At 36.1% G+C, this 15,254-nt stretch overlaps 1 protein-coding gene across 3 annotated transcripts in view; it reads right to left on the reverse strand.

Annotated features, from left to right (window-relative positions):
• Nucleotides 1-15,254, reverse strand: part of PRKD1 (protein kinase D1) — a 328,453-nt gene that overhangs the window by 271,586 nt on the left and 41,613 nt on the right. The window lies entirely within an intron of this gene.

A 15,254-nucleotide genomic window follows, 5' to 3' on the forward strand; every position in this document is an offset into this window, starting at 1 on the left:
CTTAACTCCGCCACCCCAAACTCAATGTTCCAAGCACAGTAAACTACTCTAAGTTACTAAGCCATGTTTTCTGAGCCCTACAGGCAGGCCATCAAACCTGGACTTAGAACAGTGCAAGAGAAACCACGCACTCCAGGACAACAGACATACAGGACTACGCTAGCAAAACTGAAACACAAAATCTTCTGCCCATAGGCCTCTGCATTTACTGTTCCCTCCATTTTCTGCTCCAACCATTTCACCTAATTAACTTACATTTCTCATTGAACAAAGCTACTGGTTCTTCCATAAACTGTTCCTTGAAGCCCCAAAACAGAAACCCTGAACTCTCAAAACTTCCTATCTTTTCCCATCACACTCTTAATTTACCCCTTTCATAATCTTTATGGTACTTTATTACAATTTTCTGTTTATTACTCTCCCTCCCCCCAACTCCACTCCAGTTGACTTCAGATTCCTTGAGGACAAGACTTAAATTATTCATCATCAAATAACTGAACCCAAATCATTCTCCAACACAATACTAAGCAGTGAATAAATATGTAAATAAATCAATGTTTCTGGATTATAAATTACTAGCCATTAAAAAAGCAAAGGAGCTCTGTTAAATACATATTTGAAAAAAGTGATTTCAATACTTTAGTTAGCTTTTAATTATTCCACAAATAACAATTTACAATGTCCAGTGTTTTCCACCAAAAGTAAATAAAACAATTTAGGGACAAGTGACCTGCCACTGAACCTTAACTAGGTTTTCTTATATACCTGCATTTGACCAGTAACATGTATTATATCATAACCTTTTCAGAGGCCTAAGACGAGTCCTATGTATATATTCTGTAGAAACAATTATAGCTAAAAATAAATAAGCTCCAGTCTAAAAATTATACTTTCTCTCCAGTTTCTCTTTTTTTATGGTGGTAAAATGCACATAATTTAAAATTCACTGTCTTAACCATTTTTAGCTGTACAGTTTAGAAGAGTTGAGTATGTTCATTGGTGTGCAACCAACCTACAAACCTTTTTTACCCTGCAAAACTGAAACTCTGTACCCATTAAACACCTCCCTGCTTCTCCCTTTCCTCAGATCCTGGCAACCACCATTATACTTTCTGTTCCTATGAATTTGACAACTTTATATACCTCATATTAAGTGGAATCAGATGGTATTTGTCTTTCTGTGACAGGCTTATTTAAATTTATCATAACGTCCTCATCATTCATCCATGTTGTAGCATGTGCCATAATTTCCTTCCTTTTTTAAGGCTGAATAATATTTCATCTGATATATTATATTATATATGGTTTATCCATCTATCCCACGATGGGACACTTGGGTTGCTTACACCTCTGAACATGGTCACCCATTATTTCTAATAACAGAAAATAAATAAATGATATCACAAGCATTAAAAATAAAGAAGTAACAGTTAACAGAAAAAAGAAATATTTTTCTGTGTGTATATTTATTGTTTTTTTCTATAGATATTATTTTTAGATGAAATTTTCTTTGTGACTCACACTTTCACTAACAGACATATGTTTAACACAATCCAAACAACATGTCTGTTCTAAAAATGAATATTCATTCATTTTAATGACAAAGTAGCTCTTTCTGGCTACATTTAGAAGGAACTTACTTTGGTAAAAAACTTGATTCTGATTTCTGAGCACATTTGATTGACATATCATAAAATACTTTATTTCATGCATGAGTATATAAATGACTACTAGCCCTTCGGGGGTTACATCTGAGATTTGCCACCTAAATGTGCATAGTCCAGAGACCCTCAAGACTGGGAACAAACATAAGCAAAAATGAATAAACTGAGAACACAATTCACAATTATGAAACTTCTGCAATCTGTCTTTACTCACTGCTCTCAGATGCATCATTGTCAGTATCTGACCCCGTTAGGTGGCTGATAAGAGGATTTTGAAGGCCAGCAGATTTTATTTGTAACCTCTCCATATGGTTGACCTTCTAGTTTCAATGAGAGCATCATCTGCAGAGATGCTCATCAAATGGCAACTTCTACCCTAAAATGTTTTGGGTAATTTTGTCAACTCAAAAATGATGCTCAGTTAAAGAACAATATGTACAGTGAGATGTTTTTGCTTAAAAGTTTGTACATAAACACGTTTTAAAAGATATGCAGGGGTACAGATAAAAATGTCACGAATAATTTACTGACATTAGGATTAAAAATTTTTTTCAAAATGTATGCCATGTTCTGCCTGTACCATACATATATGAATAAAATTTATTAAAAAAATTTTTTTAACGTTTATTTGTTTTTGAGACAGAGAGAGACAGAGCATGAACGGGGGAGGGGCAGAGAGAGAGGGAGACACAGAATCCGAAGCAGGCTCCAGGCTCTGAGCCATCAGCCCAGAGCCCGACGCGGGGCTCGAACCACTGACCGTGAGATCCTGACCTGAGCTGAAGTCGGACGCTTAACCGACTGAGCTACCCAGGTGCCCCAAATAAAACTTAAAAGTAACTTTCGCTGTTAAGATTTTCAATGAGCTAACTCCTTTTTTAATGTGAAACATGCATGACAAATAATATTCCAAATGTAAAACTGGACTGAAACACAGAAAAGTAATAAGACTTTATAAAAACATACATGTATACACCATTGTATCAATATTTCAAGCCTAACATTAGCAATGCCAATGATAACTTAAAAAACACATTACTTATCTCAAAATTAAAATAGACACAAATTATTTTGTTTGAATTTATAGTCTGAAATGTTATACACTCATGAGCCTTAAAGATGAAGATAACAAAGATGATTTTCCATACGTGAAAATTCTCCATATAAGAAAAATAACCATTATTCATCCATTTACTCAACAAATATTTAATAGGTGCTAAAATGTTCCAGAGACTGATTCAAAGGTATATCTAACAAAAAAAAAGAAAAAAGAAAAAAGAAAAAAAAAAGTCAATCTCAACACATCAGGATTCAATCAGGTGACAAAGACAGATGCTAGCTTATTACTAAACAATGGGAGGAGTTCACTCAGAGTAGAAGAGAAGGAGGCTAGGGTTCAGAATGAAGCAAGCATAGAATTCTTCCCTGAAAAGTCAAAAATTGCACTCCACAAAGCAGATGAGTAAATTAAGCCTGAAGAAAGAGTAAAAATCCACCTGGAGTTGAGCCCAGTTTGCATAAGTCAAGTGACAAATGTCTAGGCAGTGGGAACAAGGAGGGAAAAGGCAAAGAGATGAGTGAAAATTGCCGTAAATGTTTTTCTTAGTAGGCTCTATTCCTCAGTCCTGAGAAAATAAAACATATAGTTTCATTTATCTCTGAGACGAACTGTAGGTGGGCACTATTATTCAAAAAGGGCAAAGCAGTGTAATTCTGTTAACATTTATGATCTCCTCCTCATCCGGAGGACCCGTATGTTTTGGACTAAGCTGGCTCTTCCTTCGTATTCCTTTATAAATTACCATTTACTCAGGACTTAAGAACACCACCATATACCAATATAGCACAAACAGGGGCCTTTGGATATTTATTAAAGGCAGTTTGTAGACATAATAACAACTAAAAACTGCCTCATTTCCTGACAGAACTAGAATAAGAACAGCACTTAGCAGAGTTAAGGGGGAATTCCCCATTCCCTAAGGATTTAAATCAAAATACATTTTTTTTCTGATACAATGGTTGGAACAAGTTTACAGAATACCTGAGCTATGAGAAAATACTCTCCTAGCTCCACACAAAGCCTCTTTAGGCAACAGCACAGTGTGGTTGGCAGGAACTTGAGCGAAGAATGAGGGAGCGGAGAGGAAGACATTGCTCCCCACTCTGACACATTCCTGAGCAAGGAGAGCTCACAGTAAGTTCCAGCCGCTGGCATACACTGCTATTCATTAATATTCTAGAAATCAATGGAATTTTAGGGTGTACCTGGTACATTCAACAGTTCAACTTACTTCTGTGCCTTAGCATTCTTGCAATGTTTAGCAGTAGCTGCCAAAATTAAAAAGGCATGAAACTAAAACATAAAGGATTTCTATTATGTCTAAATGTAGATACATCCAGACCCAGGTAAAACATGAAAAGACTTCAGATAAAAGTCGATTATAACCACTTCTCACTCTCTCTTGTTCTCTCTCTCCCAACCAAAAGGAACAAAATCATAGTTCCAGTAAACCGATGGCAATGTCTTTTACGATATAAGAATCTCAGGAAGAACCTGTCAGTGTGTTCAAATGAACAATTTTATTTTCAAAAATCATATTTGAGAGAGAGTTCCTGGAAGCATACTGAACTATGCAATGATAAAACTTACTCTGTGCCTAGCACCATCTGCTGACACCCTTCCAGCCAATTCTCTTAATATAATAAACCATACAAGCCAAGAAATGTAATGCAGTCAGCAGAATGTGACCACACCCACTGTACATGTATATTCAATGAGATAGTCTTTAACAGATTCTATAGCTATTTTGCAACAGAACAAAAGATGGACTGAACAACTACATTTGTTAGTCTTCCTCTGTCAGCTACATTTATCACAGTATTAATCATCCTGATTTGTATGTGATGGTAAAGAAAAAACATGAATTGTAGTTGTTCTCCCTCCTCTGATGGTAGGTGCTGTCATTTTAACTGGAATGATTGACATTCGACATCGAGCAGTTTTCTGGAAAGGAACTTGTGCACCTCTCAATGGCACATCTGGTAGCTGCAGATGGTGAGGATTAGCATAATTTTCCCAGCAAAGATGCGCCAAAAGCATAACGCAAATTAAGACTTATGCCTGATGTCAATTGTTTGTTTCTTGCCAATGTTAATATAAAATCTTCTAGAGATGGTTTTAATGCTTACTCTCAAGTCAAACTCCAGGAAAAGAAAAAAAAAACAAAAAAAAAAACAAAAAACAAAAAAGCAACCCTGACTGCCCTGGGGATAGACATGAATTAACTTTTCTCACAGCCTAATGCCACTATGGCTCTCCTGTCCTCTTGCACAAAGATGGTCAAGACCCCACTAGGGGTGCAACTAGTACATGACTGTGGAGTCAACAAAATGCATGTGCTCAATGTGCATGAAGACTTGATCTGTATGATAGCTGTATGTGTATATGTTTAATGCGTCCATTTTACTGAGGCAGTAGGAGTAATATTTCTTTCAAATAAGCATTAAATAAGCAAGCTGTTCTGTGAAGAGAATACACGAAAAAATGAGTACTTAATCCCTACAAGGAATAGCACTAAGCTCCTTGAAAAATACAGGAGTATATAAGGTACAGAGCTTTTTTTCAAAGACTGCACAAAGAAAAAAAGCGTAAGTTATTAATATACAATGTAATATGTCATAAGTGATACAAGTCTCATTGAGGACTTGAGGCCAGGCACCTGGATGGCTTGGTCAGTTAAGCATCCAACTTCGGCTCAGGTCATGATCTCACGGTGCGTGGGTCCAAGCCCCGCATCCAGGCTCTGTACTGACAGCTCAGAGCCTGGAGCCTGCTTCAGATTCTGTCTCCTTCTCTCTCTGTCCCTCCCCCACTCACACTCTGCCTCTCTCTCTCTCTGCCTCTCTCTCTGCCTCTCTCTCTCTCTCTCTCTCTCTCAAAAATAAACATTAAAAAAATTTTAATAAAAACAAGAATAGGACATGAGGCAATCTATAAATGCCATATGAGTCAAACAACATAATCATGCAGGAAGGCCTACAGAAAGATACATCAACTTTTACATGAAATAGGCTAGAAAGGCATCTCATGAAGGGATACTTGAGACCTGAAACACAGGTTATATTTTAGTAACCTATTAGCAATCAAATATATTCAAGAGAAGAAAAAAAAAATCAGACCTAACTGGTTTAATCCAAGGTTAACAGGACAATAAACCACTGCAGTATTTGAGGGAATCTGCAACAGCCAAAGTGACCAAAAGGGTTAACGTAAGTGAGTAATGAGCATGAAACTCCACACAGCAATGAAACAGGAAAAATGTGGAGGAGTGATAGAAAGACCACCACACAAACCAGAGATTCAGTTCCCAGGTAAGCCATAATTTATTATTATCACAAACCTAAGTTGTTCATAGTTCACCCAGCTCAAAAATTCCCAGAATTTATTGACACATACTCAACCTTGTTTCTAAAATGGTTAACAAAGAGTTTACCAAAAAAGCGTACAACATGCAAGATGAAATAAGCTAAAAATAACATGGTGAGTAAAGCCAGGCAGTGCTAGCCCTTTATTATTCCAGCAGTGATAGTGGCCTAAAGCTCTGAAACAGGTATCTTCTGTCCCCTGGATTGCTGCATTCCTAATGTGTTCAAACACCCCATAAGATTTACATGTTTGGGTTCTTCTCAGATTAACATTACTAAAATTAGTGGCATTAGACCTCTAGTCCTTGCTACTATTTTCTTAAGCTTATTTTAATTTTAATGCAATTTAAAAGTATAACTACTGCTAGCCTCATAGGGTTGAAATTGTGATTTTAAAGGCAATTATGTTTAGGATATGAAATAGAAAGACTATTCCCAAACCAAAATTTTAAGATTTGTAGTTGCAATGATCTCTACCAGTGTTTCTTTAGGTAATATACTAACATCTATTAGGATTATGGATAAAAAAAATTCCATTTTCATGAAAAAAACTATAAGAAACAACTAATATCATTACTTAATAGTGAAGCACTAGGAGTATTTTTCTAGAAATACTGTTGTTCACATTTTAAACTTTTTTTTTCTGAAGTTCTGACCAACGCCATGGACATTACTTTTTAATGTTTATTTATTTATTTTGAAAGAGAGAGAGAGAAAAGGAGAGAGAGAGAGAGAGAGAGAGAGACCACACGAGCAGGGGAGAGGCATAGAGAGAGGGAGAGAGAGAATTGCAAGCAGGCTCCACACTGTCAGCACAGAGCCCCATGTGAGGCCACAACTCATGAATGGTGAGATCATGACATGAGCTGAAATCAAGAGTCAGATGCTTCACCAACTAAGCCCCTCAGGTGTCTAATTTTCAGGGACATTTTAAAAGGGAATAAATGAGGGGTGAATGAGTGGCTCGGTCGGTTGAGTAGATGATTCTTGATTTCAGCTCTGGTCATGATCAAGACCTGCGTTGGGCTCCATGCTGACTATACAGCCTGCTTGGAATTCTCTACCCATCTCCCCCACTTGCTCTCTCTCTCTCTCTAAAAGAAAAAAAATTAAATATATTAAAAGGGAATAAAAAAGTTATGCATTGAAAGTGAAGTAACAGTATCATTTGCAGTGTAAGTGTACATCTAAATAGAGAAAGAAGCACCTGAAAAACTACTACATAAGTGGCTATTTTCTTCTTTGCAAAAAAAAAAAAAAAGAGAGAGAGAGAGATAAAAGAATACAATGCTTTCTATCTTCATTTTAAATCATTCTTTTCACCATTAGCTAAGTGATCATAAAAAACTACTTCACCCCAATTTTATCATCTGTAAATACGGGCAAGTGTCTCATATATATTGTTATTCAAGGGAAAAAAAGTGTTGGGGAAAATAGACAAGAAGTCAATATATCCAAGTGCTTTTAGTTATTAATAAATTCAATAAAATCAAAGAAAGACTTTCAAAATGCAAAGAGGTAGTATTTAAAAGCTATAAACTGCCAAAGACAATCCCATCCTTTACAAATGCTTTTGAGCATTAAAAAAATAATGCAGTCAGGGATGCTATAAAATGAGTTCTTAGCGAACTAGTCTAAAAGTACCTCAGAGGTCCTTTCCTTCATCCAACAAGAATTTACAGAGCATATATGTATGTGTGTGTGCACGCACACATGGGCACATGCATATCCTAGGCTACAAAAATACAGAAGGAAACAGAAAAGTGTCCTTGTGGAACATGGAGTCCAACAGAGGAGCAGCAGTTAGAGAAACACACAAATAAATGTGAAATTACACTGTGGTAAGATAATAATATCTGAAGTACTACTAAAGAAAAAAAGAAGGACAAATTCAAAGGTCTATGCTACTCTAGCATAAAATAAAAACTTCTTGCATTGGAGCTAAAATAATATAGTCATACCCCCCAAATTGTGAGAGGCACAGAAGAATACCCTAGGCTACAACCTGAGAATATTGGTGATAATAGCTGGCAATACTCCAGTCACTGGAGAATTCTGATCTGAAGAAGCTCACAGATATACTTCAACCCTGTCCATTCTCCTTGACTCCAAAAGAGAAACTTTTGGGCAAATGTTAGCCCTGAGAAACATAGGAAAGCACTTAAGTTGAAAATATTTCCTTGGCAATTCTCTAACAAGGCTCTTAAATGATTTGTGTCATTTTCTTTATGCATATGAACTTCTTAAATGATTTAAGTAGTAGTATTGATACTACTACAGTAGTCTTTTAATACTTTTGCCAATATTTTATCAAATACAGTTCTCACTAGACACCATTTTGCTCTAAGATAAAGCCAAGAACTGCTAGTTTCTGACATGCTCAGATATTTCAAATGTTTCATTTTTTTTCTCACTGTTGAAAATTTTTATTAATTCTCCCAAACTGTGATAAGTAAAAGAATAAATCTCTGGATGGCATCTTTTAAAATTGAAACCCCACCAAAGAAAAATCTCCCTAAATTCAATTCTTGTTCATACTTCACTAATTGAACAAAAGAGCTAAGCCCCCTAATTCTCAGTTCTTCATTTATAAAGCAAATATACTGGAAGGAATAACAAATGCGGCTCAGTACTGGATATATTAAATGCTATCCTAAAATAAATATATACCTTGTTTCTGTGTTGTGTGTAGGTGGGGGTAGATGATTGATAGATGCATAAACAGATGAATAGATACATAGGTGGGCAGATAGATGATAGAGAGATAGAAAGAGAGAGACAGACAGGCAGGATGGCACATAGATGAACAGACACGTAGATAGATGACAGATATGCAGATATAGAGAAACAGAAAGATAATGGATAGATATATGGATGGATGGATAGACAGACAAGTGAGAAAACTCCTGACAACATAAAGAATGAAGGTGAGTTAGGCAATAACCTTAGAAAATTCAGATACTCTTAAAGGACTATCACAGGACTAAAAGCAATCCCTTGACCTGCCTTTTTTCAGTAAAAAGGCTAAAGAAAAAATATCCCAAGTATCTTCAAAGTAATGAAATCCTATAATGCAATAACTCTTCCAAGAAAAGACACTGCCTAACTAGCATACGAATAGATGAAAATTAAAACATGGAAACCATTATACAAAAAAAGCCTGATTGCTGTTTGACAGTGCAAACTCTGATAAAGAAAGATATGTAACTTTTTGATAAAACTAATCCACTGTTGTGAAATTAGATACTTCATATGACTGAAAATTATATCTACCACCATGGTCACAGTTTCTTCTGGTAAGTTTTATCTGCATTTCGTATAAAATATACCTGGTATTAAATAGCAACAAAGAATCTCTACCAAAAACATTAACCAAATATTTAACAAATGCCTGCTTTATCCAGGCACTGTTCTAGACACTCAAGACTTATGAAGGAAGAAATGCATCAACACACAACATCTCTTATCACCGGATGGATGCTAGCAGGATGCCCAAAGACAACTATGTAATAAGCTACAAAGATAAATGAATGAGCAGAAAAAAAATTATTTAAAGGAACGTAAATATCATTGGTGTGGGAGACCTATAGACTTCTCAGAGACTCAAGGTATGACAACAGCAGCCTACTTAGAGCAACAATCAGAAATAGAGTGGCATTTTATCATATAAGGCAGAGACATCATGGATGGCAAAACCCTCTGTCCAATTCAGTAGTGCAAACCAAAAACCACAAGTGAAATATTTAGTTAGATACCAGTTTTCCTCTCTCTCTCTCTCTCTCTCTCTCTCTCTCTCTCTCTCTCCTGGACACATGCATAGGCTATTTACTACTATAGTCCACAATCAAAAGTCATGATGGGCCACCTGGATGGCTCAGTTGGTTGAGCATTCAGCTCCTGAATTCGGCTCAGGTCATGATGTCATATTTCATGGGATCGCGTCCTATGTCTGTGTGTCTGTCTGTCTGTCTGTCTGTCTCTCTCTCTCAGAATAAATAAACTTTAAAAAAAAGTCATGATGCCTCTCCTTTCTCCATCTTCATATACACAAATAAATCAGTCCTCTTGAAGATCTACTCCAGTGCTTACTTCTTCTGTAAAGATCCCTCTAACTGAATAGAATCTTGCCCTCTTTTGTCTCTCCAAGGCACGATCTCTCACAATCTGCTTTGACTACTGAATGGTATATTTTTAGTTTTTATGATCTCCTTTTCAGATAAAAAAAAATACCTCTATTTTAACCCTTACAAAAAATATACATTTGCTGAAAAATATCTAGAGAGATATTCATGGAATTAAATTCCATAAACAGAGTTTACATGTAGGTAGCTATTTATAGATACATATATCAACATACCAAAATAATCTAAATTTATTTTTGACAAAAACTTCTAAAGGATTTCTCTATTCATCTCTTAAAATTCCTAAAAAAAAATTGTCAAAATTTTTAAGGCCCACAGATGGTGACAAATAAGTCACTTAATTAATTGTCTTGATATTAATCATAAGGACTTCAATTTGGCATAAGTTAAGAATTACTTCATTTCACCAAACTTCCTGTCCTCTTCATATATGGGGGATGTTACATCACACACTTCTTACAGGTCATACTTCTCCAGGTATTTTTTCTACACACAGCTCTTCAGCACCTTACTTTCTTTCATTTCAACATATAACCTTTAATAATCTTTCTTTCATTTAAAAACACACCAATGGATTGACTGTAATACTTGATAAGTGCACAGGAGACACTAAATAACTGGTAATTGAATTTTCTCTTTTCATTTAAAGGACTCAAATTCCCCAAACACCTCAGCCAAACTATTAAGGAAGTTTCTCTTTGTGTCAAGGACAAACTTCTTTGCCTTTTTCTCATGAGTGTAGAATCATTTCTGGCCATTGATACAAAAAAAAAAAAAAAAAAGAGGAGTATTAGGCATTCTCTCTTTCAAGAGTTTGTTTTTCAGTTTCCATGCTGACAGAACTCATAATACAAGTCTTACACAAATTACCCTCCTTTGCAGTGCCAAGAATGACTTAATGCAAAAAGGTCTATTCCATATATGCCTTGACCTCCTATCATACTAATTCATGGAAAAGGTAGAGTCTCAAGGCTGAATCTTCTCAGGTGTGCACTTGCTTTCATGTGCTGAACAATGGTACTTTAGAAGGGAATTCATTAGACTGAGATCATATCAAATGTTATACAGTGCCCAGCTGGCATTCTAAAATGGATTATTATTAGAATTGATAATAATAAATATGAATGGCCATTCATTGGAAGGAAAGTCACTAAAATTCTAGGTGGCTTCATTCATTGCTTACAAATAAGAATCTGTCAACATTTCCATCAAATACATCTATTTCTAGAATGTTACAGCCACAAAAGTTATTTTGGAATAGAAGCACCATTAAAAATGTCCATAAAAGACTATTTCTTCATAAAGTTAAAAATAAATTCCATTCAGCTCTATGAATCTGAAATACTTAGAATACCATGTGTATTTCAATAACATGTTTATTTGCTTCTGAAATGGCTAATGATAAACCTTAAAATATATATTCAAACTTTTTAAAATGAATCAATGAGATAAAACTAAGCTATATTCTGAGAGATTAGTACATTCCATTTTCTAGTAGAAATAGTAGAAAATAAAGTTTCATAACAGAAAAATGTAAAAGATCAGATTTTAATACATTTAACAGAGTAATTTTATTACTGGCAAAACCAATATTCCTGTTTCAACTTATACTTTATTGAGGGTGTTAATGACCAAACTTATTCTGTTTTAAACTAACTGGAATTTCTTTATTTTTAAAATAACTATTTTTTAGTTTTAGTTTTGTTTTTCAAATCTTATTAATGTCATTCTTTTTGTCTTTGCCCATGTATTTGGTACCAAAGCTTTCCCTCTCTCTCTCTCTCATTTTTATTTGTTAAATATAACTTTGTTCTCAAAGTTACAAAAAAAAGTCAATAATTTCAGTTACAAAAGTATATTATGTTCACATGTTATAATAAACATATGAAATGAAAAAATTATACACTCTTTCAACTTCAAAACTGAAGGATGAGAAATGCCTTGTTGACATAATTTTCTTTAGCATGTGGCTCTTAGGCTCTTACACAGTACTGCTGGGTTCTTGAAGATCACTTTTGGCACAGAAAAGAATACACAGACACCTGGGTTCTAATTCTAGTTTGAGTTCTCATCATAATTCTGAATTTTAGTTCTGCTTCTAGGTCTCATTATATACTATAACACATTAAAATTTCCTTGATAATCCCTGAAAACAACCCATGAAGCTATCTTCACTCTCAGAACCCATTTTCTGGGCAGTTAGTGAGTTAATGAGTACTCTGTGTGTCCAATCTCCGAGACAGAGACTTAAAAGATAAACAAAAACTTGCTTATCTTTGACCTCACAAAGCCTGGAATCTAGCAGAGAAGAGAAACATTATGCAAATAGGTACATGCATATTCATATAAAGTCATGCCACCTGCTACAAAGGAAACATTTAGTGAAAAATGGGAGTGTATAACCAAGAAAGGATTGTCTGAGGAAGCAACATTAAAGCTGAGACACTCAGGATGGGCAAGGGTGAGACAAGAGAAGAGGAAGGGAGGGAGAGGAAAAGTGGTCCAGTCAGAAGCAATGAGAAATACTAACTCGGGGAGACAGGAGGAGCTCGGGGTCTTTAAGGAAGTGAAAGGTAACTGTCAAAGTCAGAGATGGGGAAAGAGGCAAGCTGAGTCTCCTGGGTAGATCTGTCAGACCCTGCAGGGCCTTCTGTACAGATTTTTGTCCATGCCATACATTGCAGACTTCACCCTAGACTCAAGAAGAAGCATATCATCTTCAACGGGAAGCTAGAAGACAAAGGATTTATGGTGATGTGGTCTGTACCTCCTGGTATACACAGCAGGACAGAGTAAGGCAAACAACAAAACCCAGACCTGTGGAAAATAATCTACAGAAGTCACCGAAGAAGCGTTCTACACAGGGGTGTGATTTGATGACACCTGAATTTGTAAAAAATTCTGTTTGCTAAGTAGAGAATGGAAGAAGATACTTGTAGTACAAGGAAAACTGATGACATCTGAGACCATGGGGTTAACAGTGGAGATGGAGAGAAGTAATCAGATTTCAGATATCACTCAAAAACACAACGGACAAGACTTGGTGATTATAAAATGGGGGATAGAGAATGAGTGGTACTGAGAAACATGTCTCAATTTCTAAAATAAGCAAGGGTAATACTGAACGACCCCTGGGTCATATGCTACACGTACTATCAGAGGAGGCACACAAGCAATCTTTCTTGAGCTTGAAATTTGATTTCTCCAAAAGAGCTTTAGTAAAAGTAATCTGAAACTAAGAGGTACCATTTAATCTCTAGACATCTAACATTAAAAAGTATACATTCAAAAATAGTATATATTTAAATTCTAAGCCCTTAAGAAAAAATATGAGAAGTTGCTACCCTCTGGCTCAACACCATGTTTGTAAGAATAAAGACACCTTTGTTTCTATGTGCTTCCTGGATGATGCTTCCCACCCAGACCGCTCACTCACCCAAGCCACCATCACCTCTCACCTGAATTCCTGTAAAAGGTCCTGAACAGGCTCTCTCTTCCCACTCTTACTCCCACAGTTTAGTCTCCATATCACCAGCCAGAGGTGATCCTTTCAAAACTTAAATCAGGTCACATAACTTCCCTCCAAACCTGCAATGGCTCTTGTCTCCTTCAGGGGGAAAGCCAGAGTCTTTAAAGAGCCCACGAGCTGTTGCGATCTGACTGTACCTAGCCCCCTTCATCTTACTCAGTCCACTCCAGCCTAAGTGGTCTCAATGCTTTCCCTCAAACACCACAGGATTTTTGCCTTGGCTGTCATCTCAGCCTGGTACATTCTTCTCCCACACGTCCACATGGAGACTCTCCCATCTGACTTCCGTCTTTACTCACATGTCACCTTCTCAAGGAGGCCCACCCTGACCCCCTATTAAACACTGCAATCTGCCCACCCACCACCCTACTCTGCTCCACCTATAGTACTCCCAGGTCTCCTTATCCACATCTTTTACTTTTACCCACAGAACCCATCATGTTTTATATATGCTATTTATTGCTTATGTTTCATTGTTTATCTCTACCCACTAGAATGTAAGCTCGAAGGAAGTAGGGATTTGTCTGTTTTGTGCACTAATAGATCATGTGCTTAGAATCATGCCTAGTATACAGTATGTGCTCAATATATATTGGAGAACAAATGAATGAAGAAAGGACTGAATCATGTCTCAGACCCTGTAAAGTAATAGGGGAATAATTATTTCTATTTCATAGACGACGAAACAGAAACTGTAAGAATTTACATAATTTTCCTATATAGTTAATACAATAAGCCAGAGCTTAAATCCAGATTTCAAGTTCAGTTAATTGATTTATCATTAATGCTTCCCAGTCACCAGATTTTTAAATATTTTTTATTCGAGCATAATTGACACACAATATTACATTTGTTGCAGGTGTACAACATAGTGGTTCAACATCTCTGTATGTTCAACCATGCTCGCCGTTAAGCGTAGTACCATCTATCTCCAAACAACACTATTACAAGATCACTGACTATATTCTCTCTGCTGTGTCTTTTATTCCCAATATTTATTCATTCCATAATATAAGCCTGTATCTCCCAATGCCCTCCTCCCATTTTGCCCACCCCTTAACTCTCTTCTCTCTGGCAACCACCAGTTTACTTTTTTAGTGGCTGCATAGTATTCCATTATATGTATATACACCACATCTACCTTATCCATTCATCTGTGGATCAACACTTAGATTGCTTCCATATCTTGGTTACTGTAAATAATGCCGCAATAAAAATATGGGTACACATATCTTTTCAAATTAGTACTTTCATTTTCTTTGTGTGAATAATCAGTAGTGGAACAACTGGATCATATGCTGTTTCTATGTTTAATTTTTTGAGGAACCTCCACACTGTTTTCCACAGAAGCTGTGCCAATTTACATTCTCACCAACAGTGCACAGTAGTTTCTTTTTTTCCACATCCTCAACACTTATTTACCTTCTTTATTTTAGCCATTCCCAAACATCAGAATTAAAGCTTCTACATGCATGTGTACATGTGCACACATGC

The sequence above is a fragment of the Panthera leo genome, chromosome B3 (genome assembly GCF_018350215.1).
Source record: "Panthera leo isolate Ple1 chromosome B3, P.leo_Ple1_pat1.1, whole genome shotgun sequence".
NCBI classification, from domain to species: Eukaryota; Metazoa; Chordata; class Mammalia; order Carnivora; family Felidae; genus Panthera; species Panthera leo.